We start from the raw sequence: 24,350 nt of genomic DNA, 5'->3' as shown, positions 1-24,350 counted from the left end.
TAGCACAACCAGCGCTAAATTGCTCAGTGTTAGGGAGAGCTGTGCATAGGAACGGACAGACAGTGTAGGGAGTGTAATCAGAAGATTTTTATGCAAAAAACTTTTCAGAGACCTAAAAGTACTTTTAAGGAATATTGTGTGTGACAGCAGCAATATATATTTTTAGCGCATCCTGCGGACAGTTAAATTATTCGCGCCATATCTCTTGTGTAAAGTGTGCGCATCCCTAAAATATCAGTGGACATCCAGTGAACTATTTCCGTAGACACTGCAAGCAGTGACATTACCTGCGAGATATCTACCGGATAACGTTTCTTCATAACAAATACCTTTGTACATTTGTTTGCACATACACTTCCTAATCCTACGCTTCTGTACATGTGACATTCTTTCAAGCATATATCACATTTAAAAAGGAAGAAGAAGGAGAGCAGCAAGGGACGGGGAAGTTACCGCGATGCTGATGGTGCATGCAGAGGCCGTGGCCCTGGGTGCGGAGAAAATGTGCCTGCTGCCAGAGGTTGATCAAGAGGATAAGACACAGTTGTCAATCATTGAGGTTGTGGTTAGGTCAACAAATCAGGAGGATGATCAGAGTGAGGAAGTGGAAGAGGAGGTAGTGGACGATGAGGTCACTGACCCAACCTGGGAAGGTGGCAAGCCGAGTGAGGACAGCAGTACAGAGGGGAGGGATCCGCAGCACTGCAACAGGTTGGAAGAGGCAGTGGCATGCCAAAAGAGAGAAGGTGGGTCACACCAAACAGACCCGCAACTGTTCCACGGAGCACCCCCTTGCGGAAATCTCCCTTGCCAAGGGGTAGATGTTCCGCAGAATGGCGCTTTTTTTTTAGGAAAGTGCGGACGACAAAAGAATAGTAGTTTGCAACTTGTGCCATCCGAAAATGAGCAACCTCACCACCACCAGCATGATCCGCTACATGGCATCCAAGCACCAAAATAAGTGGGAAGAACGCTTGGGTCCACAACCTGTGTCTGTGGGTCACACCACTGCCTCCTCTTACCCTATGTTACATGCTGGCCAATTCCCTGTCGAAGGCACAGGCGCGGATGCCTCCCGCCCTGCACCTTTGTAAGCACCATCAGTGACCAGATCCACTTCTGTTTCCCAGTGCATCGTCCAAATGTCCTTACCCCAGGCCTTTGAACGCAAGCGAAAATTCCCAGCCACCCACCTACAGGCCACAGCAGTAAATGCGCAGCTTTCCAAATTATTGGCCCTGGAAATGTTGACACCTAAGGCCTCCTGCAGCATGATTTCGGTGGCCGTCCCGCGTTACACAGTCCCCAGCCACCACTATTTTTCAAGGTGTGCATTGCCAGCCAAACACCAACATGTGTCCCGTAACATCATACGTGCCCTGACCAAACGCAGTTACTGGGAAGGTCCACTTAACCACGGACACATGGACAAGTGCACTGGGTGAGTGTGGAGGCTGGGGGCGAGTCGTACCCTGGGATGGCACAGGTGCTACTGACGCCAAGGATTGCAGGCCCTGCGTTGATCAGGGTTTCTGCCAGCACCTACGTTAGAGGCTCCAACCCCCACTTCTCCTCCTCCGCCTCCACCTCTGAATTATCTGCGTGCAGCACCAGTCAGTCATCAGTCGGTAGCTGTAAGCAGTGTAACACTGCAGTAGGGAAGCGGCAACAGACCGTACTGAAGCTGATATGCTTCGGGGACAAACAGCACACCGCCGCAGGGCTGTGGCATGGGATAAGAGACCAGACTGAGCTGTGGCTCTCGCCACTTAACCTAGAACCAGGCATGGTTGTGTCTGATAATGGCCATAACTTGGTGGCGGCTTTGGAGCTCGGCAAGCTCAGACACATCCCATGCCTAGCCCACATGTTCAACCTTGTGGTTCAACGGTTTCTCAAAACCTACCCCAATTTGCCTTAGCTATTGGTGAAGGTGCGCCGCATGTGTGCACATTTCCGCAAGTCAGTCATCGACAGCTTCATCCGGTCTGTCAACGCTGCAGCAGCGCTTCAAATTGCCAACGCTTGAGCACGCACTAGAACTCGACGTTCCACATGTTGGCCAGGCTTTGTGAGCAGCAGAAGGCAGTAGTGGAATACCAGCTGCAACATGGTCGTCGCCTTTCCAGTCAGCTTCCGCTATTCATAAGCAAGGAGTGAGCATGGGTGGCTGACCTCTGAGGTTTTAACCTCTTTAACCATTTTTTACCTTAAGGACCAGGACATTTTTTGCAAATCTGACATGTTTCACTTTATGTGGTGATAACTTTAAAACGCTTTTACTTATCCAGGCCATTTTGAGATTTTTTTCTCGTCACGTATTGTACTTCATGACAGTGGTAAATTTTAGTTAAAAAAAAATTCATTTTTATTTATAAAAAAAATTCCAAATTTACCAAAAATTTGGAAAAATTTCCAAATTTCAATTTCTCTACTTTTATAATAGATAGTAATACCTCCAAAAATTGTTAATACTTTACATTCCCCATATGTCTACTTCATGTTTGGATCATTTTGTGAATGTAATTTTATTTTTTGGGGACGTTAGAAGGCTTAGAAGCAAATCTTGAAATGTTTCAGAGAATTTCTAAAACCCACTTTTTCAGAACCAGTTCAGGTCTGAAGTCCCTTTGTGAGGCTTACATAATAGAAACCACCCAAAAATTACCCCATTTTAAGAAACTACACCCCTCAAGGTATTCAAAACTGATTTTACAAACTTTGTTAACCCTTTAGGTGTTCGACAAGAATTAATGGAAAATAGAGATGAAATTTCTGAATTTCACTTTTTTGGCAGATTTTGCATTTTAATCCATTTTTTCCAGTTACAAAGCAAGGGTTAACAGCCAAACAGAACTCAATATTTATGGCCCTGATTCTGTAGTTTACAAAAACACCCCAAATGTGCCCATAAACTGCTGTACGGGCACACAGCATTGCGCAGAAGGAAAGGAACGCCATACAGTTTTTGGAAGGCAGATTTGGCTGGACTGGTTTTATGACACCATGTCCAGTTTGAAGCCCCCCTGATGGACCCCTAGAGTAGAAACTCTAAAAAAGTGACCCCATTTTGGAAACTACAGGATAAGATGGCAGTTTTGTTGGTACTATTTTAGGGTACATATGCTTTTTCGTTGCTCTATATTACACTTTGTGTGAGGCAAGGTAACAAGAAATACCTGTTTTGGCACCGTTTTTATTTTTTGTTATTTACAACATTCATCTGACAGATTAGATCATGTGGTATTTTTATAGAGCAGGTTGTCAGGGATGCAACAATACCAAATTTTGGTTGTTTGTTTTAGTTTTACATAAAGCATATTTTAAAAAAAATTAAGATTTTAGAGTCTGCACATTCTGAAAGCCGTAGTTTTATTTATATTTTTGGCGACTGTCTTGTGTAGGGGATATTTTTATAGAGCCAGTCGTTATGGACGTGGCAATATCTAATATGTATACTTTTTTTATTTTATTTAAGTTTTACACAATATCATTTTTGAAAAAAAAAAAAAGAAAAAAAAACATGTTTTAGTGTCTCCATATTCTGAGAGCCATAGTTTTTTTCAGTTTTTGGGCGATTATCTTAGGTAGTGTACCATTTTTGCGGGATGAGATGACTGTTTGATTGGGACTATTTTGGGGTGCATATGGCTTTTTGATTGCTTGCTATTAAACTTTTTGTGATGTAAGGTGACCAAAAATTGCTTTTTTTTACACTTTTTTACGGTGTTCAGCTGAGCGGTTACGTCATGTGATATTTTAATAGAGCAGGTCCTTACGGACGCAGCGATACCTAATATGCATACTTTTTTTATTTACTCAAGTTTTGCACAATAACAGCAATTTTTAAAACAAAAACGATGTTTTAGTGTCTCCATATTCTGAGCCATAGTTTATTTTTATTTTTTGGGTGATTGTCTTAGGTAGGAGCTCATTTTTTGCGGGATGAGGTCATAGTTAGATTGGTACTATTTTGGCAGGCATACACCTTTTTGATCGCTTGGTGTTGTACTTTTAGTGATGCAAGGTGAAAAAAATTTTTATTGAGCACAGTTTTTATTTTTTTAAGTTTTACGGTGTTCATCTGAGGGTTTAATTCATGTGATATGTTTCTATAGATTGTCGATACGGACGCGGCTATACCCAATATCTCTATTTTTCTTTTTTTCCCTATTTTTTACTTTATTTGGGGAAAATAACTTCTTTTTCACTTGAAACTTTACATTTTTTGGGGGAAAACTTAATTTTTTCAACTTTTTTCCCTTTATTTTTTGTACCACTTTGGGACTTAAAAGGGCTTCTGTCACCCCACTAAAGTCTTTTTTTTTTGGCTTCTTATAATCCTTATACTGCGATATATTAATATATAATTCTATTACTAATTTTGGTTCAGTAGCTAATAAAAAAAAAACAGACTTTTATAATATGTAAATTACCTGTCTACCAGCAAGTAGGGCAGCTACTTGCTGGTAGTAGCCGCATCCTCCTTTAATAAAGACACCCCCTCCTCATGTTGATTGACAGGGCCAGCGAACGCGCTCGTCTTCTGTCTGGCCCCATCTGCGTTCAAAATCTGGCTCCTGCACCGTACCTGTCTTCAGTCAGCACAGGTGCACCGAGAGGACAACGCTCGCTCGGCGGCTCTATCCACAATGCGCCTGCGCCGATGACGTCACATCTCACAGTATAAGGATTATAAGAAGCCCAAAAAAAAATGACTTTAGCGGGGTGACAGAAGCCCTTTAAACTTTTGGGTGTCTGATCCCCTTTACAATGCATTCCAATACTTCTGTCATACAGCTTCCTGCCTATTGAGATCCAGGGGGCTGGATCTCACAGGCTCTCGACCGGAAGGCAGCCCTGATGCCTAAGGAAGGCAGCATGAGGACCTGATGGCAGCGTTAAATGACATGTGCTGTGGTCAGCGCTGACCGCGGCACATGAAGGGTTAATGTGCCGGCATCTGTGATTTCACTGATGCCGGCACATGCAGCAGGGGTCCGGCTATCACTGATAAAACTTTCATCTTGAGTTGCGGTACTTCACACTACATTCAGCGCGTCTCCTAATACCTAGTGCGCATGTGTTAACCCATATCCCTCCTATTAGGCGGTACATATCTGTTGGACGTCACCTGGGGCGGAGACCAAACAATCCCCTAGCCAGGTATCAGTGCGGTGTCGGCCCGTCCAACGCACATGAAAGTGCCTGCGGACCAACCACCACACCGCACGCCCATGCATCATCGAACGTCCTCATCCCGGGGACACTCCCCATCTCCACCATTTTGTTTAAGGGCAATCTTTTGCGCAAATATATATACATTGAAAATCTTCCTTATTCCATACTCTTGTATCCAGCTAATCTATGGCCCAGCATAACAGCTTCCTTGTTTTCCATTATATCACAAATTGTACTCCCAACAATAGAAAAATCATATTGTAGCATTATTTACAAAATTGTAGTTATATGTAACATACATTAAATTCACCTGGTACAGCAATATGAATACACAAAGCCACAAGCAATGGATGACAGGGCACTAACCTACCATACCCCCAGTTACCCTAAATTCAACATTTAAGCCTTTAGGCTTCAATGTGTCAAGACGAAAAATCCATCTGAGCTCATTTTTCTTTAGTATCATTAGCCTATCACCACCCCTTTCCAGCGCTTTGACTTTATCTAAAATCATGAATTTTAATTCATTTTCCTTATGATTTTCCACAAAGTGCTTTGATACCGGTAGGTCTTTTCTTTTATTTCTAATGGATTGTCTGAATATTTAACCTGGTTTTCAGGTCACACGTAGTCTCCCCTACGTATAGCATTTTGCACGGACACCACAGTACATATATTACCCACGATGAATCACGTGTGAGATAATTTTTTATGTCAAAAGTTTCTCCTGTATCGGGATGTGTAAATACTGATCCCTTATGCATAAGTTTACAGTTCACACATCCCAAACACTGGAAACTCCCTGTATGCTTCGTTTTAAAGAATGTTTGTCTTAACTGTCCTTTTTCTGGCACCCTCGAGTGCACTATTCTGTCTCTAATGTTCCCTGCTCTTTTGTATGCCATCATAGGGGGGTCTCTAAAGGCCGCTATTGTAGGATAGCCGCTCCTGAGTATCCCCCAATGTTGTCTCACTATTCGTTCAATGCTAAGACTCAACTCATTATAGGATGACACAAAAGGTAACCTATCACTTTTTGTTTCCGTTTTGTTGTTAACCTCTCCTCTCTTGGTATTCTTCTTGCTCTGTCTGCATGTCTATGCACCAAACTCCAAGGATAGCCTCTGTTTACAAAGGACTGCTCCATATTTAGCAGAGCATGGTTAGTATGGTCCTCCTTATCTACTGTCCTTCTCAACATTTGACTGTACGGTAGAGAATTTACCATCCTTCTAGGGTGTCCACTAGTAAAATGTAGCAATGTGTTCATATCAGTTTGTTTTATATTCCAAACCTTATGCATTTGCTCTTTCTCCATGTATACCTGATTATCTAGGAACTGTACCCCTTCTTCTGACGCATTAATGTAAATTGGATCTCTTTATCAATGGAGTTCAAGAATACATGAAACTCCATCAATGCATCCATAGTCCCTATCCAGATGAGGAAAATGTTGTCTATGTACCTCCACCACGTCAAAACATGATTGAAGTGGGGAGATACATAGGAAAGACGTTCCTCAAATGACCGCACAAATATATTTGCATAGGTGGGTGCGGCGTTGGAACCAATCGCCGCGCCCACCAAACTGCAAATTGAACTGTCCTTGAAACATGAAGTAATTGTTCCCAAGTGACAATTCTAGTAAAAAGTCAAAATAAACTGGCGAGTTGGAACAAGATACTCAGAATCTTGTAGCATATCCTCCACTGCCAATAAGCCCTTCGCATGATTGAAGTATACAATGATACAATGTCAAAGGATGCTAAAATCATCCCTTTAGGGATCTGTACCTCCCTTAATTTATTGATGAAGTCTCCAGTATCCCTGATGTAGGATTTGGCACCCGTAGAATATTCTCTCAATATTTTGTCCAAAAAGATGTTAATATTGGAAAAAATAGAGTTTCTGCCTGATATTATGGGCCGTCCAGGAGGGTCTGTCAACCTCTTATGTATCTTAGGTAATATATACATTGTTGGGGTAACTGGAGACTTCACTGTCAGAAATTCTTTAAGTTGTCTACCTATAATACCTTTTTCCTCCGCTGTCTTTAATTGCCCTTCAATTTTTCTAGCAATATCACATTTTGGGTCTTTCCCCAATTGTCCATAAGTACCTGGTTCTCTTAGTTGTCTGTAGACCTCCTTTACATATTGAGAGGTGTCCATAACCACGATCCCATCCCCCTTATCAGCGGGTTTGATGGTGAGATCGGGGTTCCTGGACAAACTCTCCAAGGCATTCATTTCCTGTACAGTGATATTTGGTTTGACTAGTGCATCAGATCTAGTAAGTTGTCTTAATGCTGTTATATCCCTCTTCACCGCTTCAATAAATCCTTCTAAGGCACGTGACATGACAATACTGTTTGAATGTTAACCTAGTATCTAGCATGGAACCCTCATCTGCAATCTGGGTCTCAGAGGAATCGAACCACACCCTCAGTCTAAGGTTCCTGAAGAGGCTGTTCAAATCCAGTTCCAACTGAAACCAATCTGGTTTAGCCTGTGGGCAAAAGGAAAGTCCTTTACTCAATCCCTTAAGTTCATGTTCAGTCAAGTTGTGAGATGAAATATTTACCACCACATTAGTCTCTATTTCTTCGTTGCGTTCATCATTCTGGAGGTGTCGGTCCTTGTTGATCTTTGTACTCTGGTTTTTCCCTACACCTTCCATGTCTTCGACCTCCGCTTCTTGTGGGGAATCTCCCATAGTGTTGTGTTCTCCTAAAAAAAATTCCAGACGGGATTGCATTGCTGTCATCATTTAACTCCTTATTTTTCCTCCATTTATCTCTTTATTGCATCTGGGCATCTTTTATGGCATCGTGTTTCTGTCCATATTCCATGGTTGTTCCCATGTATAGATGTGTATAGATACATAATCATTCTGATCTGTGCCATTTATATCTTTTGATTTCTTCCAGATCTTTGTGCATTTTATCCAGAAAGACCTGCCGTTTCACCAAAAAGGTCACAGCCTCACTGACAGACAAAGCGGACTTTAGTTGGAGTTCAGTATCCTGCAGCTTGCCTTTTAATATCATTTCCTTCTGTGAAAATTCGATGTTTAGTAAAATGACATCCATCGCATATTTATTTGAAATGGCTTCAAACCGTGTTCTAAAATCACCATCTTGCGAAAACATTCGGCTTGAGATCATTACCCCAACGATTTATATATTACCTAAGATACATAAGAGGTTGACAGACCCTCCTGGACGGCCCATAATATCAGGCAAAAACTCTATTTTTTCCAATATTAACATCTTCTTGGACAAAATATTGAGAGAATATGCTACGGGTGCCAAATCCTACATCAGGGATACTGGAGACTTCATCAATAAATTAAGGGAGGTACAGATCCCTAAAGGGGCGATTTTAGCATCCTTTGACATTGTATACTTCAATCAATCATGCGAAGGGCTTATTGGCAGTGGAGGATATGCTACAAAATTCTGAGTATCTTGTTCCAACTCGCCAGTTTGTTTTGACTTTACTAGAATTGGGGTGTTTATGCAAACTACAGAAACAGGGCAATAAATATTGAGCTTTGATTTGTTACTGGAAAAAAAATTGATTAAAATGGAAAATTTGCCAAAAAAATAATCTAAATTCTGAAATTTTATCTCCATTTGCCATTAACTCTTGTGGAACACCTAAAGGGTTAACAGCGTTTGTAAAATCAGTTTTGAATAGCTTGAGGGGTGTAGTTTCTAGAATGGGGTCATTTTTTGGGTGGTTTCTATTATGTAAGCCTCACAAAGTGACTTCAGACCTGAACTGGTCCTTAAAAAGTGGGTTTTTGAAAACTTCTGAAAAATTTCAAGATTTGCTTCTAAACTTCTAAGCTTTGTAACATCCCTAAAAAATAAAATGTGATTCCCAAAATTATCCAAACAAGTAGACATATGGGGCATGTAAAGAAAAAAAATAACTTTTTGTAGGTATTACTATGTATTATAGAAGTAGAGAAACTGAAACTTGGAAATTTGCTAATTTTTGGTATTTTTTTATAAATAAAAAATAATTTTTTTGACACCATTTTACCAGTGTCATGACGTACAACATGTGATGAAAAAACTATCTCAGAATGGCTTGGATAAGTCAAAGCGTTTTAAAGTTATCACCACATAAAGTGACACTGGTCAGATTTGCAAAAATTGGCCTGGTCCTTAAGGTGAAAATTAGCCTGGTCATTAAGGAGTTAAATGTGTTGTTTATAAATGTACTGAATACACTGTATTCACATGCACCCCTTCCACCACAAACAAGGCTATATGGTTGAATCTTCCTTTTCTCATCCAACTTCTTCTCTTCCATCATATCAACACATGCTTATTCGTTGCATATAATTCCCTCGCATATATGCCCTTCGCATATAATTTTTTTTACAGGGTCAGCTCACTAGCAGGCCTTTGCCTACAATCTTTTACTGGGTCAGCTCACCAGCAGGCCCGCACATAAAATTTCACATGGTCAGCTCACCTGCAGGCCCTCACCCTTTATACCTAATTAGATGGTCAAATCAGCAGGCCCTTGCGCCAAATGTTTTTGAGGGTCGCCAGCAGGCCATCAATCATAATTTTTCAAGGGTGTGTATGATGCCCTCTTTTATGTGTAATAAAGGGTGTATTGGAGTGCCGGTTCCTTGCAATTTTTGGCAGCCCTTTCACTTAGTGCATAGGCTTTATGAGTGTAGGAGTCCCACTACATGAACAATTGTACCACAATGTGAATGAGGCCCTTCTTTATGTGATATACAGGTTGTATCGGAGTGCCTCTTCCTTGTAATTTCTGGCAGCACTTGCACTTTATATACAAGTGAATATACAGGAAAGAATGTTTCCAAACAATTTTTCCTCTAAAATTGAATTTTTTTATTCGGTTTTGTGCGGATTATTGTCAGTCTGTAAAAGTGGCATACTATTCGAAAAATATCATTCCGAGCAGCGACCTGGGAGTCCAAGATGCATCCAGACATCCTCCCCATGCTATTCCAGAACCATTTCGGTGGTGTTTCCATCAATTTCTGACCTTTTACTATGAACCAGTTAACTATGAACTCCCCTATTCAGAGCAGGGGGTGCCTGGTTTAATGCTCAGGTTCTCCTATTGACTTCCATTATACTCGGATGCTCGGTAGAGCACTCGAGCATCCTGATGTGTTCGGCCCGAGCCCCTGAGCACTACGGTGCTCGATCAACACTAGAGACCACCACCTACTGGGAAAACAGGGGTCCTCTGACCACTGACTCTCCCTTGAAGTCTATGGGATTACAGAAACGGAGAAGGACCCCATCCACCTGCGTTTATTCTTTGTGACTTCTTAAAAAAGCCGCAAGTCTTTAACCACTTAGTGACTATCCCTACGCCTTTTTACAGCGGTCACTAAGGGACCCGGAGGAGAGTGGGGGCTCGGCTCTGATATGAGACGCGTTTCTGCTCTAACCCCTACATGCTGTGGTGCAATGGTGCTCGCCGCATGTAAACAGTTACAGAGGGAGCAAATGAGAGCGCGAGGTGCCGATGCCAGTACATGTAGGCCGAGGCCTAGAATAGGTCCCAAGCCTGCCTCCAGCCTTTCCCAGCAGATGGCACCTTTCTGGTGCAGTCTGCGGGTCAATGTCAGTATAGCAGTGACATTAAAATGCATTGCACTATAGAAATAATGCATTGTATTTTAGAAGCGATCAAAACTTTGCCTATTATAGGCTCCTTGAGGGACCATTAAATGGCTAAGAAAGCAAAAAAACTTTTCTAAAATAAAAAAATTCCAATAAAAAAAAAAAAGAAAAATTGAAAACATTGCAAAAATCTCCACATATTTGGTACTGCTGCATCCGCATAGATCCGCACTACGCAGATATAATGTAAATTGCCCTTTACAGTGAACGCCATAAAGAAAAGCCAGAATTGCTGCTTTTTGCATAATTGCCACAAAAAAAATTAGAATAAAAAGCAAATCAAAAAAAGTGTTGTGTACTCCATAATGATACCAATGAAAACTAAAAGTTGTCTCGCAAAAATCAAGAAAAAAAAAGTTATGGGTTTTCATTGGTATCATTTTTATTGCGCAAAAGTAGTAAAATTTAAAAGGAAAAAGACACGTATTTGGTATTGCTGTAATCGTACTGACCCAAAGAATTTCATTATTATGTTATTTATGCAAAAAATAAAAAATAAATGAATGCCACAAAATATATAACAGAAAAATTCAGTGGCAGTATTGCTTTTTCCTACCCCTTCCCAGAAAGAGTTAATAAAAGTTAAATCAGTAAGTTATGTGTAACCCAAAATGGCATTATTAAAAAATACAACTTGTCCTGCAATAAACAAGCCCCCAGAGATGGAAAAATTTAAAAAGTTTTTGCTCTTTGTAGACGACGATGAAAAAATTGCTTGGTTAGTAAGGCTCAAAGCAGGATGGTCACTGGGGGTTAATGGCACATGGAACCTTGATAGCTAACCGTGCCCACTTCCCTGTTCACTATTCAAATGTGGCACAAGCAGATGGAAATTTCAAAAATTGGTTGCCAGGGTTTCAGAAATGTCCCCTCTCTGCACAATGATAATAACAGCAGAAATATAAGTAATGCTAACTGTAATATTATTAATACAAATTACAGTAATATAAAAAAGTAACACTAACAGCACTAATAATTATGATAATAAAGTAAATAAAAACTATAAATAATGTTGATGTTTATCGTAGTAATCTAACATTTTATAAAGTGATGATAATAATATTTACCTAATTCAAATGGTAATAATAATAATAATAATAAAAAAAAAACACTTATCATCATGAACTGGAAATCCTCCTCTTCTGTGAATTCCTCTGTATGATGTTAGATCCCTTGGTACGACTCCTAGTGTTTCAGTTGTATATTAGCCAGTTACTTATGTTTTGTACATGAACCCTATGAATTTGTAAAGCGCTGCAGAATATAATGGCGCTATATAAATAATAATTATTATGACAAGTGTTGGTTGATAAGTGGCACGTGCAGCCGTTATACCCCTTCTATTATTTAAGTGGAGAGTCACTTCCATGTACAGTATGTGAACATAAATGTTGGGATAACAGCTGATAATTGGGGCAGCTTCATCCAAAAATGGGTCTGTCTTGATGAATCCTCCTTCTGTCTTCAGATACTAAATAACGAATACACTTGCATTAGGCCTCTTTCACAAGAGCGGGTTTTCCGCGCGGGTGCGATGCATGAAGTGAGCATACAGCACCCGCACTGAATCCTGACCAATTAATTTCAATGGGTCTGTGCACATGAGCGTTGTTTTTCACAAATCATTTCTGCGTTGCGTAAAAATCGCTGCACGTTTGGCCCCATCCAAAACTGACTGAACTTTCTTGTGAAATAGAGAATAAGCTTTTGCGCCAAATGTGACTCTTGAAACCTAATTTCCAGAAAGTTCCTTGCAGTTTGTGGATATTCCTGCTGCATGAATTGTTCCAATAAATAACATCGTAGATGACTTATTTCAGTATTGGATTGTACTAGGGAGTCATTTATAGTCTTAGGTCATGTCAAGGATATAATTGAGGTAGATGCCACCCATTGTGTGACTTACCTGCCCTTCCATGTGTGAAATAACTTGTAGCTGTATAAATAGGTGCCAGTCCTGGGTCACAGATCACAGTGCCGGAGAAGCTTCATTACCTCTCACCTGGACACAGCAGAGCAGAAGACATCTTCACCAGGTAAGACACCTAGAACCTTGTGGATCATGGGGTTATCTATACGCAGGACAATCTAGAACACAAAAACAGAGGAGCCTTGGAGCTCAGGTCCTTACCAGGGGCCCTATTACAGCAACATGGTCTTTATAGTGATACTGTACTGTTCTGTGGTAAAGGGTCTACTGGACAAAACCCAGGAGCAACTGTAACCTCTGAGACAGAGCAACTGCATGAAGTGTGATCTGAAATCTGGTCACATCTGTTTATGAAAAAACTGTGTGAAGCAGGAGATGATTTTACCTCCCAAAAAGGGCAACTGAGGAATATAAGAAATGAAATATGCTCTCTATGTACAAGGATATAACTACTATAATACTGCTCCTATGTACAAGAATATAACTACTATAATACTGCCCCCTATGTACAAGAATATAACTACTATAATAATGATTAAATACAAAGACTCCAGCGCAATTTGAATAAGCTTGATTTCTTTTTATAGAGTACATATTGCGGCTTTAATGTTACGTTTCGGCCTTCTGGCCTTCTTCAGACTAATGCCGCCTGCGATGGGGAGTGATCTGGCGCACTGAGAGAGACTATTGCGGAAGTGCCGCTGGTGAGGATAGCGCTATCCTCACCAGCGGTACTTCCGCAATAGTCTCTCTCAGTGCGCCAGATCACTCCCCATCGCAGGCGGCATTAGTCTGAAGAAGGCCAGAAGGCCGAAACGTAACATTAAAGCCGCAATATCTACTCAATAAAAAGAAATCAAGCTTATTCAAATTACGCTGGAGTCTTTGTATTTATGCATAATTGGGGCGGGAACCCTGCTCCAAGCTAAAAAACAGAGTGCGACAAGGTTACAACAAGATTACTATAATAATGATCCTGTGTAGAATAATATAACTACTATAATACTGCCTCCTATGTACAAAAATATAACTTCTATAATACTGTCTCCAATGTAAAAGAATATAACTACTATAATACTGCTCCTACTGTATGTACAAGAATATAACAACTATAATACTGCCCCTATGTATAAGAATATAACTACTATAATACTGCTCCTATGTACAAGAATATAACTACTATAATACTGCTTCCTATGTACAAGAATATAACTACTATAATACTGCTCCTATGTACAAGAATATAACTACTATAATACTGCTTCCTATGTACAAGAATATAACTACTATAATACTGCTCCTATGTACAAGAATATAACTACTATAATACTGCTTCCTATGTACAAGAATATAACTACTATAATACTGCCCCTATGTATAAGAATATAACTACTATAATACTGCTCCTATGGACAAGAATATAACTACTATAATACTGCCCCTATGTATAAGAATATAACTACTATAATACTGCTCCTACTGTATGTAAAAGAATATAACAACTATAATACTGCTCCTATGGACAAGAATATAACTACTATAACACTGCTCCTATGTACAAGAATATAACTACTATAATACTGCTCCTATGTACAAGAATATAACTACTATAACACTGCTCCTATGTACAAGGATATAACTACTATAATACTGCTCCTATGTACAAGAATATAACTACTATAATACTGCTCCTATGTACAAGAATATAACTACTATAATACTGCCTCCTATGTACAAGAATATAACTACTATAATACTGCCTTCTATGGAGAAAAATAAAGCTTTGTGTAGTAACTTATGATTGTAACATCTTTGGTGTAATGTATGTATTAGGTGTAATATTCAGATTATTTTTCTTCTTCTCTACCAGGGGGCGGTTGTTAGCTCTGGAGGCCATGTTTACGCTGTGTACATTTCTCGCGCTCTTCCTGAGCGCGGTCTACTGTCAGTTCCCGAGGTTATGTACGACAAGTGCAGCTCTTCAGACAAAGACTTGCTGCCCACTGTGGAAAGATCAAAGCCCTTGTGGATCACGATCTGGACGTGGCCAGTGCAGAGAAGGTGTGATTTTTACGCACCTGGGCGCCCGCCGAGTTCGCGATTTTTACGATGACCGATTAGATTGGCCACGTTTTTACTACGACAGAACTTGTGAATGCTTCAGAAACTACATCGGCTTCAACTGCGGCCGGTGTAAATATGGCTACCACGGCGACAAGTGCGATCGCAAAAAAAAATGTCTGGTCCGGAGAGAGATCCGCCAGCTCTCGTTTCTGGAAAGGAAGAGGTTTTTTAGTTACTTAGCGTTGGCCAAAACCACAAAAAGTGACGATTTTGTCATCCTGTCCACAGGGGACAGACACCTCCAGGACACGTACCACTTCGTGGACGCCTCCATTTACGATGTCTTTGCCTGGATTCATTATTACTCTTTGAAGCCCATTCTACTCAACGGCACATTTGATTTTAGCAGAAACTACGCCCATCAGGGTCCGGCCTTTCCCGGCTGGCATCGTTTGGGTCTCTTGTTCATGGAGGGGGAAATTCAGCGCCTGACGGGCGATGAAGATTTCGCCATTCCTTACTATGACTGGAGAGTAGACAATAACTGCTCCATCTGCACCAATGAATTTCTTGGCGCAAGCAATGCACAAGGTTTCCTGGACGATGACTCCCACTTCGCATTTTGGAAAGTGAGTAGTAATCTTATTGCCATCTTGTTACCGGATGCCTCTAGAGCTGCATTCACAGTTCTGCAAGCAATTCAAATGTATACGCCACTGCAGCACCCCCTGCTGGTTTCACACCGTACCCCAGGTGATGTTGACAGAAGAGGTGTAACTCCTGAGCCTTCATGTAAAATTCATTCCTACTGTGCACCGTTTATAATATTAGGGTCTTTTTATGTGGCCAAGGGGCCTTAAGGTCTCTGCAAGCAACAAGACACGAATGCTACTCCTAGATCTGCCCCTCATATAGCTTACACTTGTCCCATAATGATCTGCTTTAGCTCTGTATGTGAATGGAGAGATTCAGTGATGTGCTTGCAGCTTTAGATGTGACTACAGTATAAGGCATGATGCAGATCAAACTTAATGCAAGATAAATTAGCAAAACTAAATACAATGTTTACGTTTTACTGAAGTTTATGGGAGAGCTTTTCTGTATAGGACCCTCATGCCCATACTGGGGTTTTCTTATGTGGCAGAGGGGCCCCACAGCTATGACCCGGGCTTTACTCCTACTTCTACACTCTCTATAGCCACTATATGCTCCAGTCTTATGTAAGGTACTCATGCCTTAATTATCTACTGGAGAGATTCAGTAATTTGCAGGCAGCTTTGGATGTGACTGGAGTATAATATGGATCAAAATCAGTATAAGAAAAATAATCAAAAGTTAATACAATTTATATGTTGAATTTAAGTTTACGATAGGTTTCTCCCCCCCCCCCCCCCCCCCCCAATACCCATTTTAGTGTTTTGTTCCCCACCCTCCCCCCACTTCATGGAAAGGCTAATACTGTATCCCTCCACTTCAGTCTATTTGCAGCGGGTACAATTATGCTGATGCCTATTGCCAAACTGCTGGGGACCAGTGCCAGATGGAGAGACTCCACAGGAAGCCGGGTTCAGATCCCCAGATCAAAAGTCTCCCCACCTTCCAGGATGTAGAGGACACCCTGAAATGGACAGACTTCGATACATTCCCCTACGATGCTAGTGCACAGAGGAGCTTCCGGAACGCTTTAGAAGGTAGGTCATCATCTGTTACCATAAGTTGCCAGGATCTGAGAGCAGTGTCCTGTTTATTCTCATGTCATACTGAGAAGGGGGGGGCGGGTACTGGAAGCTGAGACTTAGGTGCTGTTTTCCTTGTACCTTGCATGCAAGTGCTGCAGGCAAAAAGGCAACCTGCCCATTTCTGCAGAGCACTGCAAACCGCAGCGCTGATCTCAATTTCCTGGGGCATGCCTTTGGACCCATTTGACCCCCCTCGGCCCATGTATCACCGCACCCCCTATATATAACCTGAATAATGTGACATGCAGGGCTTAGTCTACTTTCACACTTGCGGCAGAGTGATCCGGCAAGCAGTTCAGTCGCCGGAACTGCCTGCCGGATCCAGCAAAACTTATGCCAACTGTTGGTATTTATAAGACTGATCAGTCTGAAAAATGCCTGATCAGTCAGAAAAATTTCGAAATGTCGGATCCGTCTTTCTGGTGTCATCCGGAAAAACTGATCCGGCATTTTTTTTTTTTTTTCCACCTTTTCTTCGGTCTGCACATGCGCAGACCAGAAGGCTGAACTGGCATTCAGGCAAGTCTTCAGTTTTTTGGGCCGGAGATAAAACCGTAGCATGCTGCGGTATTATCTCCGTCCTGAACAGGCAAAAAGACTGAACTGAAGACGTCCTGATGCATCCTGATCGGATTGCTCTCCATTCAGAATGCATGGGGATAAAACTGACCAGTTATTTTCCGGTATAGAGCCCCTAGGACGAAACCCTATGCCGGAAAAGAAAAACACTAGTGTGAAAGTATCCTTACCCTACATGAGATTGCTCACTCTCTGCCGGTTTGATCCATTTTTTAGGTTTCCTGAGACCATCGGATGGGATAACACTGGAGTACACCATGCACAACGCGGTTCACCTTTATTTGGGGGGAACGATGGCTCAGGGACCCAACTCCTGCCAACGACCCCATGTTCCTGCTGCATCACTGCTTCATTGACAAGTAAGTTCCCTTAAAGATGTAGTGGCTGCCATAGTAGTCACCCAGCTTTCCCAGAGACAGATACAGGGCAGAGGCTGTGACACGTTGGATACTGTAAATGTTGACCATTTGATGGCTACTGAATACAATACACATCTCGTACTATAGTCCTGCTCATACAGTTGTAGTTTGTTACAGTGTATCAGAGTAGTCAATGCTCAGTGACCATAGTCCTTGGGCTGCTCTCGAATACAGACCCCCCCCCCCCCAGATCCCCTAAACAAATAAGTCCCCAAAACAGACCCCCTAAATAAAGACATACCCTCCTCACCTCACCCCCCAAACCAGACACTAAATACAGACCCAAACCCCTAAAATAAATGAAGACCTCATATACAATGACTCCCAGAATTCCCGACTCCCCCTTAAAAAATACAGACCCCAGAACTACAATTGAGCGAACCCGAACTGTAAAGTTCGGGTTCATACTGAACTTTAGGTTTTTCGGCACCCGGACATTTACGTAAAAGTTCGGGTTCGGTGCTTTCTTGGGGCTTTTTGAAAGGCTGCACAGCAGCCAATCAACAAGCGTCATACTACTTGCCCCAAAAGGCCATCACAGCCATGCCTACTATTGGCATGGCTGTGATTGGCCAACTGCAGCATGTGACCCAGCCTCTATTTAAGCTGGAGTCACGTAGCGCCGCCCATCACTCTGCTCGGATTAGTGTAGGGAGAGGCTGCAGCTGCTGTGAGGGAGAGATCAGGGAGCGATCTTATCAAGGACTGGTTTATGTACTCAGTGATCTACAGCAAATGTGTTTTGTGGGTGCAGTGCACAATTGTTTTAAGCCTGCCCTGAGCCAACTACTGCTGAAAATGAACTTTTGTTTCTTCAGTTAATCAATATATAATCGGCAGCCATTTCATGCAACGATAGTGCACCAGCACAGGCTATCTGCAAGTCCAGAAATACAGCTTTAAGACACTGGGGTTAAAAAAAAAACAAGATAATCTAGGATTATCGCTGCATAAGTGACTGAAATTTAGGCCAGAAATATGGTTCTCTCATACTGGGGCATACTGGGCCGAAAAAAAATCTGTTTCATATAGTGCACATCTAGGTTTATAGGTGCATAAGTGAGTGTCACATTTAGGCCAGAAATACAGCTTTTTGGTTACTGGGGATAAAAAAAAACCTCTGGTATACTATACATCTGGGATTAGACGTGCAAGTTACTGTGAAATTTAGGCTACAAATACGGCTGTCATATAGAGTTAAAAAAAAAATATAATATTTGAGTTCAATACCCTACATCAGTGTTTTTATTGGCGGTTAAATTTTTAACAGACCACTTTTTACTTTGCTTGGTGAACGCTAACTATGAGGCAAACATCTAATAAGGGATGCGGTCATGGTCGTGGTGGAGCCTCTGGTGCAGGGAGAGGACGTGGCCGTTCTGCCCCAGCTACACGTTCTACTGAACCTACTACCTCAGGTCCCAGTAGCCGCCAGAATCTACAGCGATATTTGGTCGGGCCCTAATGCGGTTCTAAGGATGGTAAGGCCTGAGCAAGTACAGGCGCTAGTCAATCGAGTGGCCAACAGTGGATCCGGCACGTTCACATTATCTCCCACCCAGTCTTCTGCAGAAAGCGCACAGGTGGTGCCTGAAACCCATGCCCATCAGTCTGTCACATCACCCCTGTGCATATCGGGGAACCCGTCTGAGCCTCAAGTCATGCAGCAGTCTTTAATGCTGTTTGAAGACTGCTGGCAGGGTTTCCCAAGGGCATCCACCTAGCCCTTCCCCAGGGATGGAAGACATAGAATGCACTGACGCACAATCACTTATGTTTCCTGATGAGGACATGGGAATACCACCTCAGCATGTCTCTGATGATGACGAAACACAGGTGCCAACTGCTGCGTCTTTCTGCAGTGTGCAGACTGAACAGGAGGTCAGGGAGGAAGACGAAGCAGGGGACGATGAGGTCCTGGACCCCACATGGAATGAAGGTCGTGCCACTGACTTTCACAGTTCGGAGGAAGAGGCAGTGGTGAGACCGAGCCAACAGCGTAGCAAAAGCGGGAACAGGGTGCAAAAGCAGAGCAGCCATCGCCAAAACAGTTCGCCTGCTACTGGCCACCGTCACCAGGGACCGAGCACACCAAAGGCAGCTTCAAGGAGTTCCCTGGCATGGCACTTTTTCACACAATGTGCTGACGACAAGACCCGAGTGGTTTGCACGCTGTGCCATCAGAGCCTGAAGCGAAGCATTAACGTTCTGAACCTTAGCACAACCTGCATGACCAGGCATCTACATGCAAGACACGGGCTGCAGTGGAGTAAGCACCTTCAAAACCAAGAAAGGGCTCAGGCCCCTCCTGCTCCCTCTTCTGCTGCTGCCACCTCGGCCTCTTCCTCCGCCTCTGGAGGAACATTGGCACCTGCCGCCCAGCAAACAGAGGATGTCCCACCAACAACACCACCTCCGTCACCAAGCATCTCCACCATGTCACCCGGAAGCGTTCAGCTCTCCATCTCACAAACCTTTGAGAGAAAGCGTAAATTCCCACCTAGCCACCCTTAATCCCTGGCCCTGAATGCCAACATTTCTAAACTGCTGGCCTTTGAAATGCTGTCATTCAGGCTAGTTGAGACGGACAGCTTTAAACAGCTCATTTTGCTTGCTGTCCCACAGTATGTTGTTCCCAGCCGGCACTACTTCTCCAAGAGAGCCGTGCCCTCGCTGCACAACCAAGTATCAGATAAAATCAAGTGTGCACTGCGCAACGCCATCTGTTGCAAGGTCCACCTAACCACAGATACGTGGACCAGTAAGCACGGCCAGGGACGCTATATCACCCTAACTGCACACTGGGTAAATGTAGTGGCGGCTGGGCCCCAGGCGGAGAGCTGTTTGGCGCACGTCCTTCCACCGCCAAGGATCGCAGGGCATCATTCTTTGCCTCCTGTTGACTCCTCTTCCTACTCGGCTTCCTCCTCCTCCTCTACCACCTCCTCATCCGGTCAGCGACAGACCTTCACCACCAACTTCAGCACAGCCCGGGGTAAACATCAGCAGGCTGGTCTGAAACTGATGTGTTTGGGGGACAGGCCCCACACCGCACAGGAGTTGTGGTGGGGTATAGAACAACAGACTGACAAGTGGTTGCTGCCAATGGGCCTCAAGCCCGGACTGGTGGTGTGCGATAATGGGCGAAATCTCGTTGCAGCTCTGGGACTAGCCGGTTTGACGAACATCCCTTGCCTGGCGCATGTGCTGAATTTGGTGGTGCAGAAATTCATTTACAACTACCCCGACATGTCAGAGCTGCTGCGTAAAGTGCGGGCCGTCTGTGCGCGCTTCCGGCGTTCTCATCCTGCCGGTGGTGATGGTTCTACCCCATTCAACTTCTGGGTCTCCAAATTGTCCACATGGCCAGAGCTTGCCCTGTATGCCGTGGAGGTGCTGGCCTGCCCTGCAGCCAGTGTACTCTCTGAACGTGTATTTAGCACGGCAGGAGGCGTCATTACAGACAGACGCAGCCGCCTGTACACAGCCAACGTGGACAAGCTCGCGTTCATTAAAATGAACCAGGCCTGGATCCCACTACCTTGTGCAGAATAGACAGTTCTAACAGCCTCAACCATCCATCCTTGTACTTAAGTGCAGTTATTCCTTTTTTTATTTTATTTTTTATTTGTCCCAATATTTTGGGGGATACCCCTATGTAAAAATGCAAAATAACACATCTGTGATGGCTACCTATTCCTCCTTCGCTGCCGCTTACAACTACACTGCCACATGAGCCTACACGGCCACATCCACCCATTCACCGCCTCCTCAACCTCTTCCTCCTACATCATTGCTATTTATTTTTTTAAGGTCTTGTATGTTTTTTATTCATTTCCCTATCCAGGGCTCTTTTAGAGCCATTTTAGTGGCCAAAGGTTAGGGTCCCCATTGATTTCAATGGGGTTCGGGGTCAAGTTCGGGTCCCGAACCTGAACTTTTTTTTTCAAGTTCTGACGAACGTGAACATCCAGGTGTCCACTCAACTCTACCCAGAACATCCCCCAACCAAACCACCAAATACTGACCCCTAAACCTTCTACATAGAGACACAGGCCCCCTAAATACATTTAGATCCCAAACCTCCTATTTGCAGACCCAGAGCCGTAGCTAGAACTGACTGGGCCCCACAGCAAATTTTTGTAATGGGTCCCCCCACACACACTTACACACTTCTTCACAAACCCCCTCCTCCTGTGCAAACCCCTCATATGGCTATTTTGAGTTTTTAATTACTGTATTTATTTATGTGCATCTCATTTTTAGCACAACTTTATTGTTTTTTTAATATTTACAGTTGCTGCCGGAGTTTATATTCAACTCAACCCCTTTAAAACCTGCGCTGCAATAGTGATAGACATGTCTGATTTACCTCTACATATCTACAAGTATTTTAGCCTCTGTACCTTTCATACTGCAGCCATGGACGCAGTCATACACGCATCTCCACATACATGGACGCAGTCATACACGCACTCTTCACATACATGGACGGACTCTCCACATACATGGACGCAGTCATACACACATCTCCACATACATGGACACACTCTCCACAAACATGGACGCAGTCCTTTATGCACTCTCCACATACAAGGATGCAGTCATACACACACTCTCCATAAACATGGATGCAGTCATACACGCATTCTCTACATACATGGACGCACACATACAGACACAGCTTTCCTGCTGTACCTCTCCCCCATACTTTAATGCCTCTGCACTTGTGCCATGCAGGATAGCAGGGAAGCTGGATGACATCTCATGATATAATTCACCCAGCTTTCCTACTGTACTGCAGGTCACACGTGCACAGTCTGGAAAAGCTGAATATAACCCCAGTTCACCTGCCACTCACCTCACTGGTGCAGATGTGGCAATCCAAATGCTGGGCAGGGAAGGTTCAGGCAGCAGGAATCACGAGTAGGAAAGTGGGCGGGTATACGCTAGCTCCGCCCACATTGGACCGTCCTGATACTGGTCACTGTCCATCATCAGAACTGAGGGGAAGAGGCGGAGCAATGTCCCTGATGTCAGGTCAGAGGTGCAAGTGCAGGACTCTGGACCCAGTGCAGGAGAAGTCAGTTGCTCTGACAGGGACCCGGGGTGAAGAAGTACAGTGACTGCTCCCCTTCTGAGCTGCTTCCCCTGCTTCCCTGATAGCTACGCCACTGTGCAGACCCCTAAACTTATACAGAACCCCAACACTTACCACATGCAACTAACACTTTGCTAGTCTGCCTTCTTGTTGCCCTCTCCTCTGGACTTGAGGACCTGCTGAGGTCACATGACCAGGTGCAGGTCCTTCTACAGCAAAAAAAAAAAAAAGAAGAAAACTTTGTTGTGCATCATACTGTATCTTTGGTCACATTGGGCAACCCACACCCCTCCTATTATGATCCACCATTGCTAAGTGACCTCATCTCACTCTCAACTCACTGCCAGCAAGCAGAGATGGTGATGAATTGAAACACAGTATATTAGAAAGTTGCAGAGATTTTCATTGATTGATGCTTAAGCTGGATATTCATTAGACTGGTCTTTGAAGCTCACATGTAATATTTGCAACAGTTGAGTAAAAATTTTACCATCATCTTTCAGGATATTTCAAGCATGGCTGCAGAAATATAAAGCGACCCCAGCCGACTACCCAGAAAATGATGAGCTCGGACAGGGCCCCGATGAATGCTCCACCCCTTACTTTCCATGTTATAGGAACAAGGATTTTCTGAGCAGTTCTACTGAGCTGGGATACGAGTACTCAGAGTATCAGGAGATGTAAGGTATCCCCCTTAAAGTGAATGTCTTTGTAGCAATGCTCTGTGTTGTTCTTGCCTTCTTGTAAGTTTTACTGTTACTGTATCCTCCCTTCTGCTGCCATATGTCCTGCTCCTGGGATAGATGGGCATTTTAAGGACGGTAGTCTCCCTGTTTTTACCTATTGGTTATTAGTCTTCTTATGCAGGGACTCGTCCTCTGCTCCTGTGTCACTATGAACACAACTTCTTCCATGATGAGTCCCACTTTGCATTTTGGAAAGTGAGTATTATTAATCTTTGCTTTGCATGTTATGTACAAATTTGTCCCATTGGGTCTTATATTTTAGGCACATCCAGAGCTGCATTCATAATTCTGCTAATTCTAGCAATTCAGGTTCATACCCCAAAATAGTCCCCTTCTGGTTCAGTGTCTATGTATTGTACTGCATTGCTGGAGATATAGGGTTCACTCCAGGTCCCAGATATAACAGCCTGACCTAAAAGGTAAGCTCCTGGGACCTAATACAAATCAGTACCAGGGTCCCCACCCCACATGCCATTTTTAATACTGGTTTCTTGTAATGTGGCAGAGAAGCCTTTGGGTCTACTCAGGCATCAGGACCTAGGTGCTTCCCCTGCTTCTGCATCCCCTATAGGTATGTCTGATATTATATACTTGTCCCATAATAATCTGCTGGAGCTGTGCATGCTAGTGAAAAGATTCAGAAATTTTTACGAAGCTTTGGATGTGACTAGAGTATGAGACATGAATCAAATCAGAGGAAGGGTATTCCGACTGTGGTCACGAATGGCTGAGAGTGGGAATAATACCCATTTAAGAAGCCAAAGAACAGAAGTTTTAAGTGGAGGAGGAAAGCAAATCATATAATAGGTGCAGTTAAACTTGCAGGAGGGCGCAAGAAAACAAGGCAAGCGCTTCTAAAGAACCACGAGATGGTCCGAAGTAATATCACATTATAATATATA

General features: G+C 43.1%; 1 pseudogene; it reads left to right on the top strand.

Annotated features, from left to right (window-relative positions):
- The first annotated feature begins 14,695 nt into the window (after window positions 1-14,695).
- Window positions 14,696-23,544, top strand: LOC122922021 (annotated as a pseudogene).
- Window positions 23,545-24,350: the final 806 nt, after the last annotated feature.

The sequence above is a fragment of the Bufo gargarizans genome, chromosome 11 (genome assembly GCF_014858855.1).
Source record: "Bufo gargarizans isolate SCDJY-AF-19 chromosome 11, ASM1485885v1, whole genome shotgun sequence".
In the NCBI taxonomy this organism is placed as follows: domain Eukaryota; kingdom Metazoa; phylum Chordata; class Amphibia; order Anura; family Bufonidae; genus Bufo; species Bufo gargarizans.
Note: the sequence above shows the minus strand (reverse complement) of the source record. Positions and strands in the feature narration are given on the sequence as shown.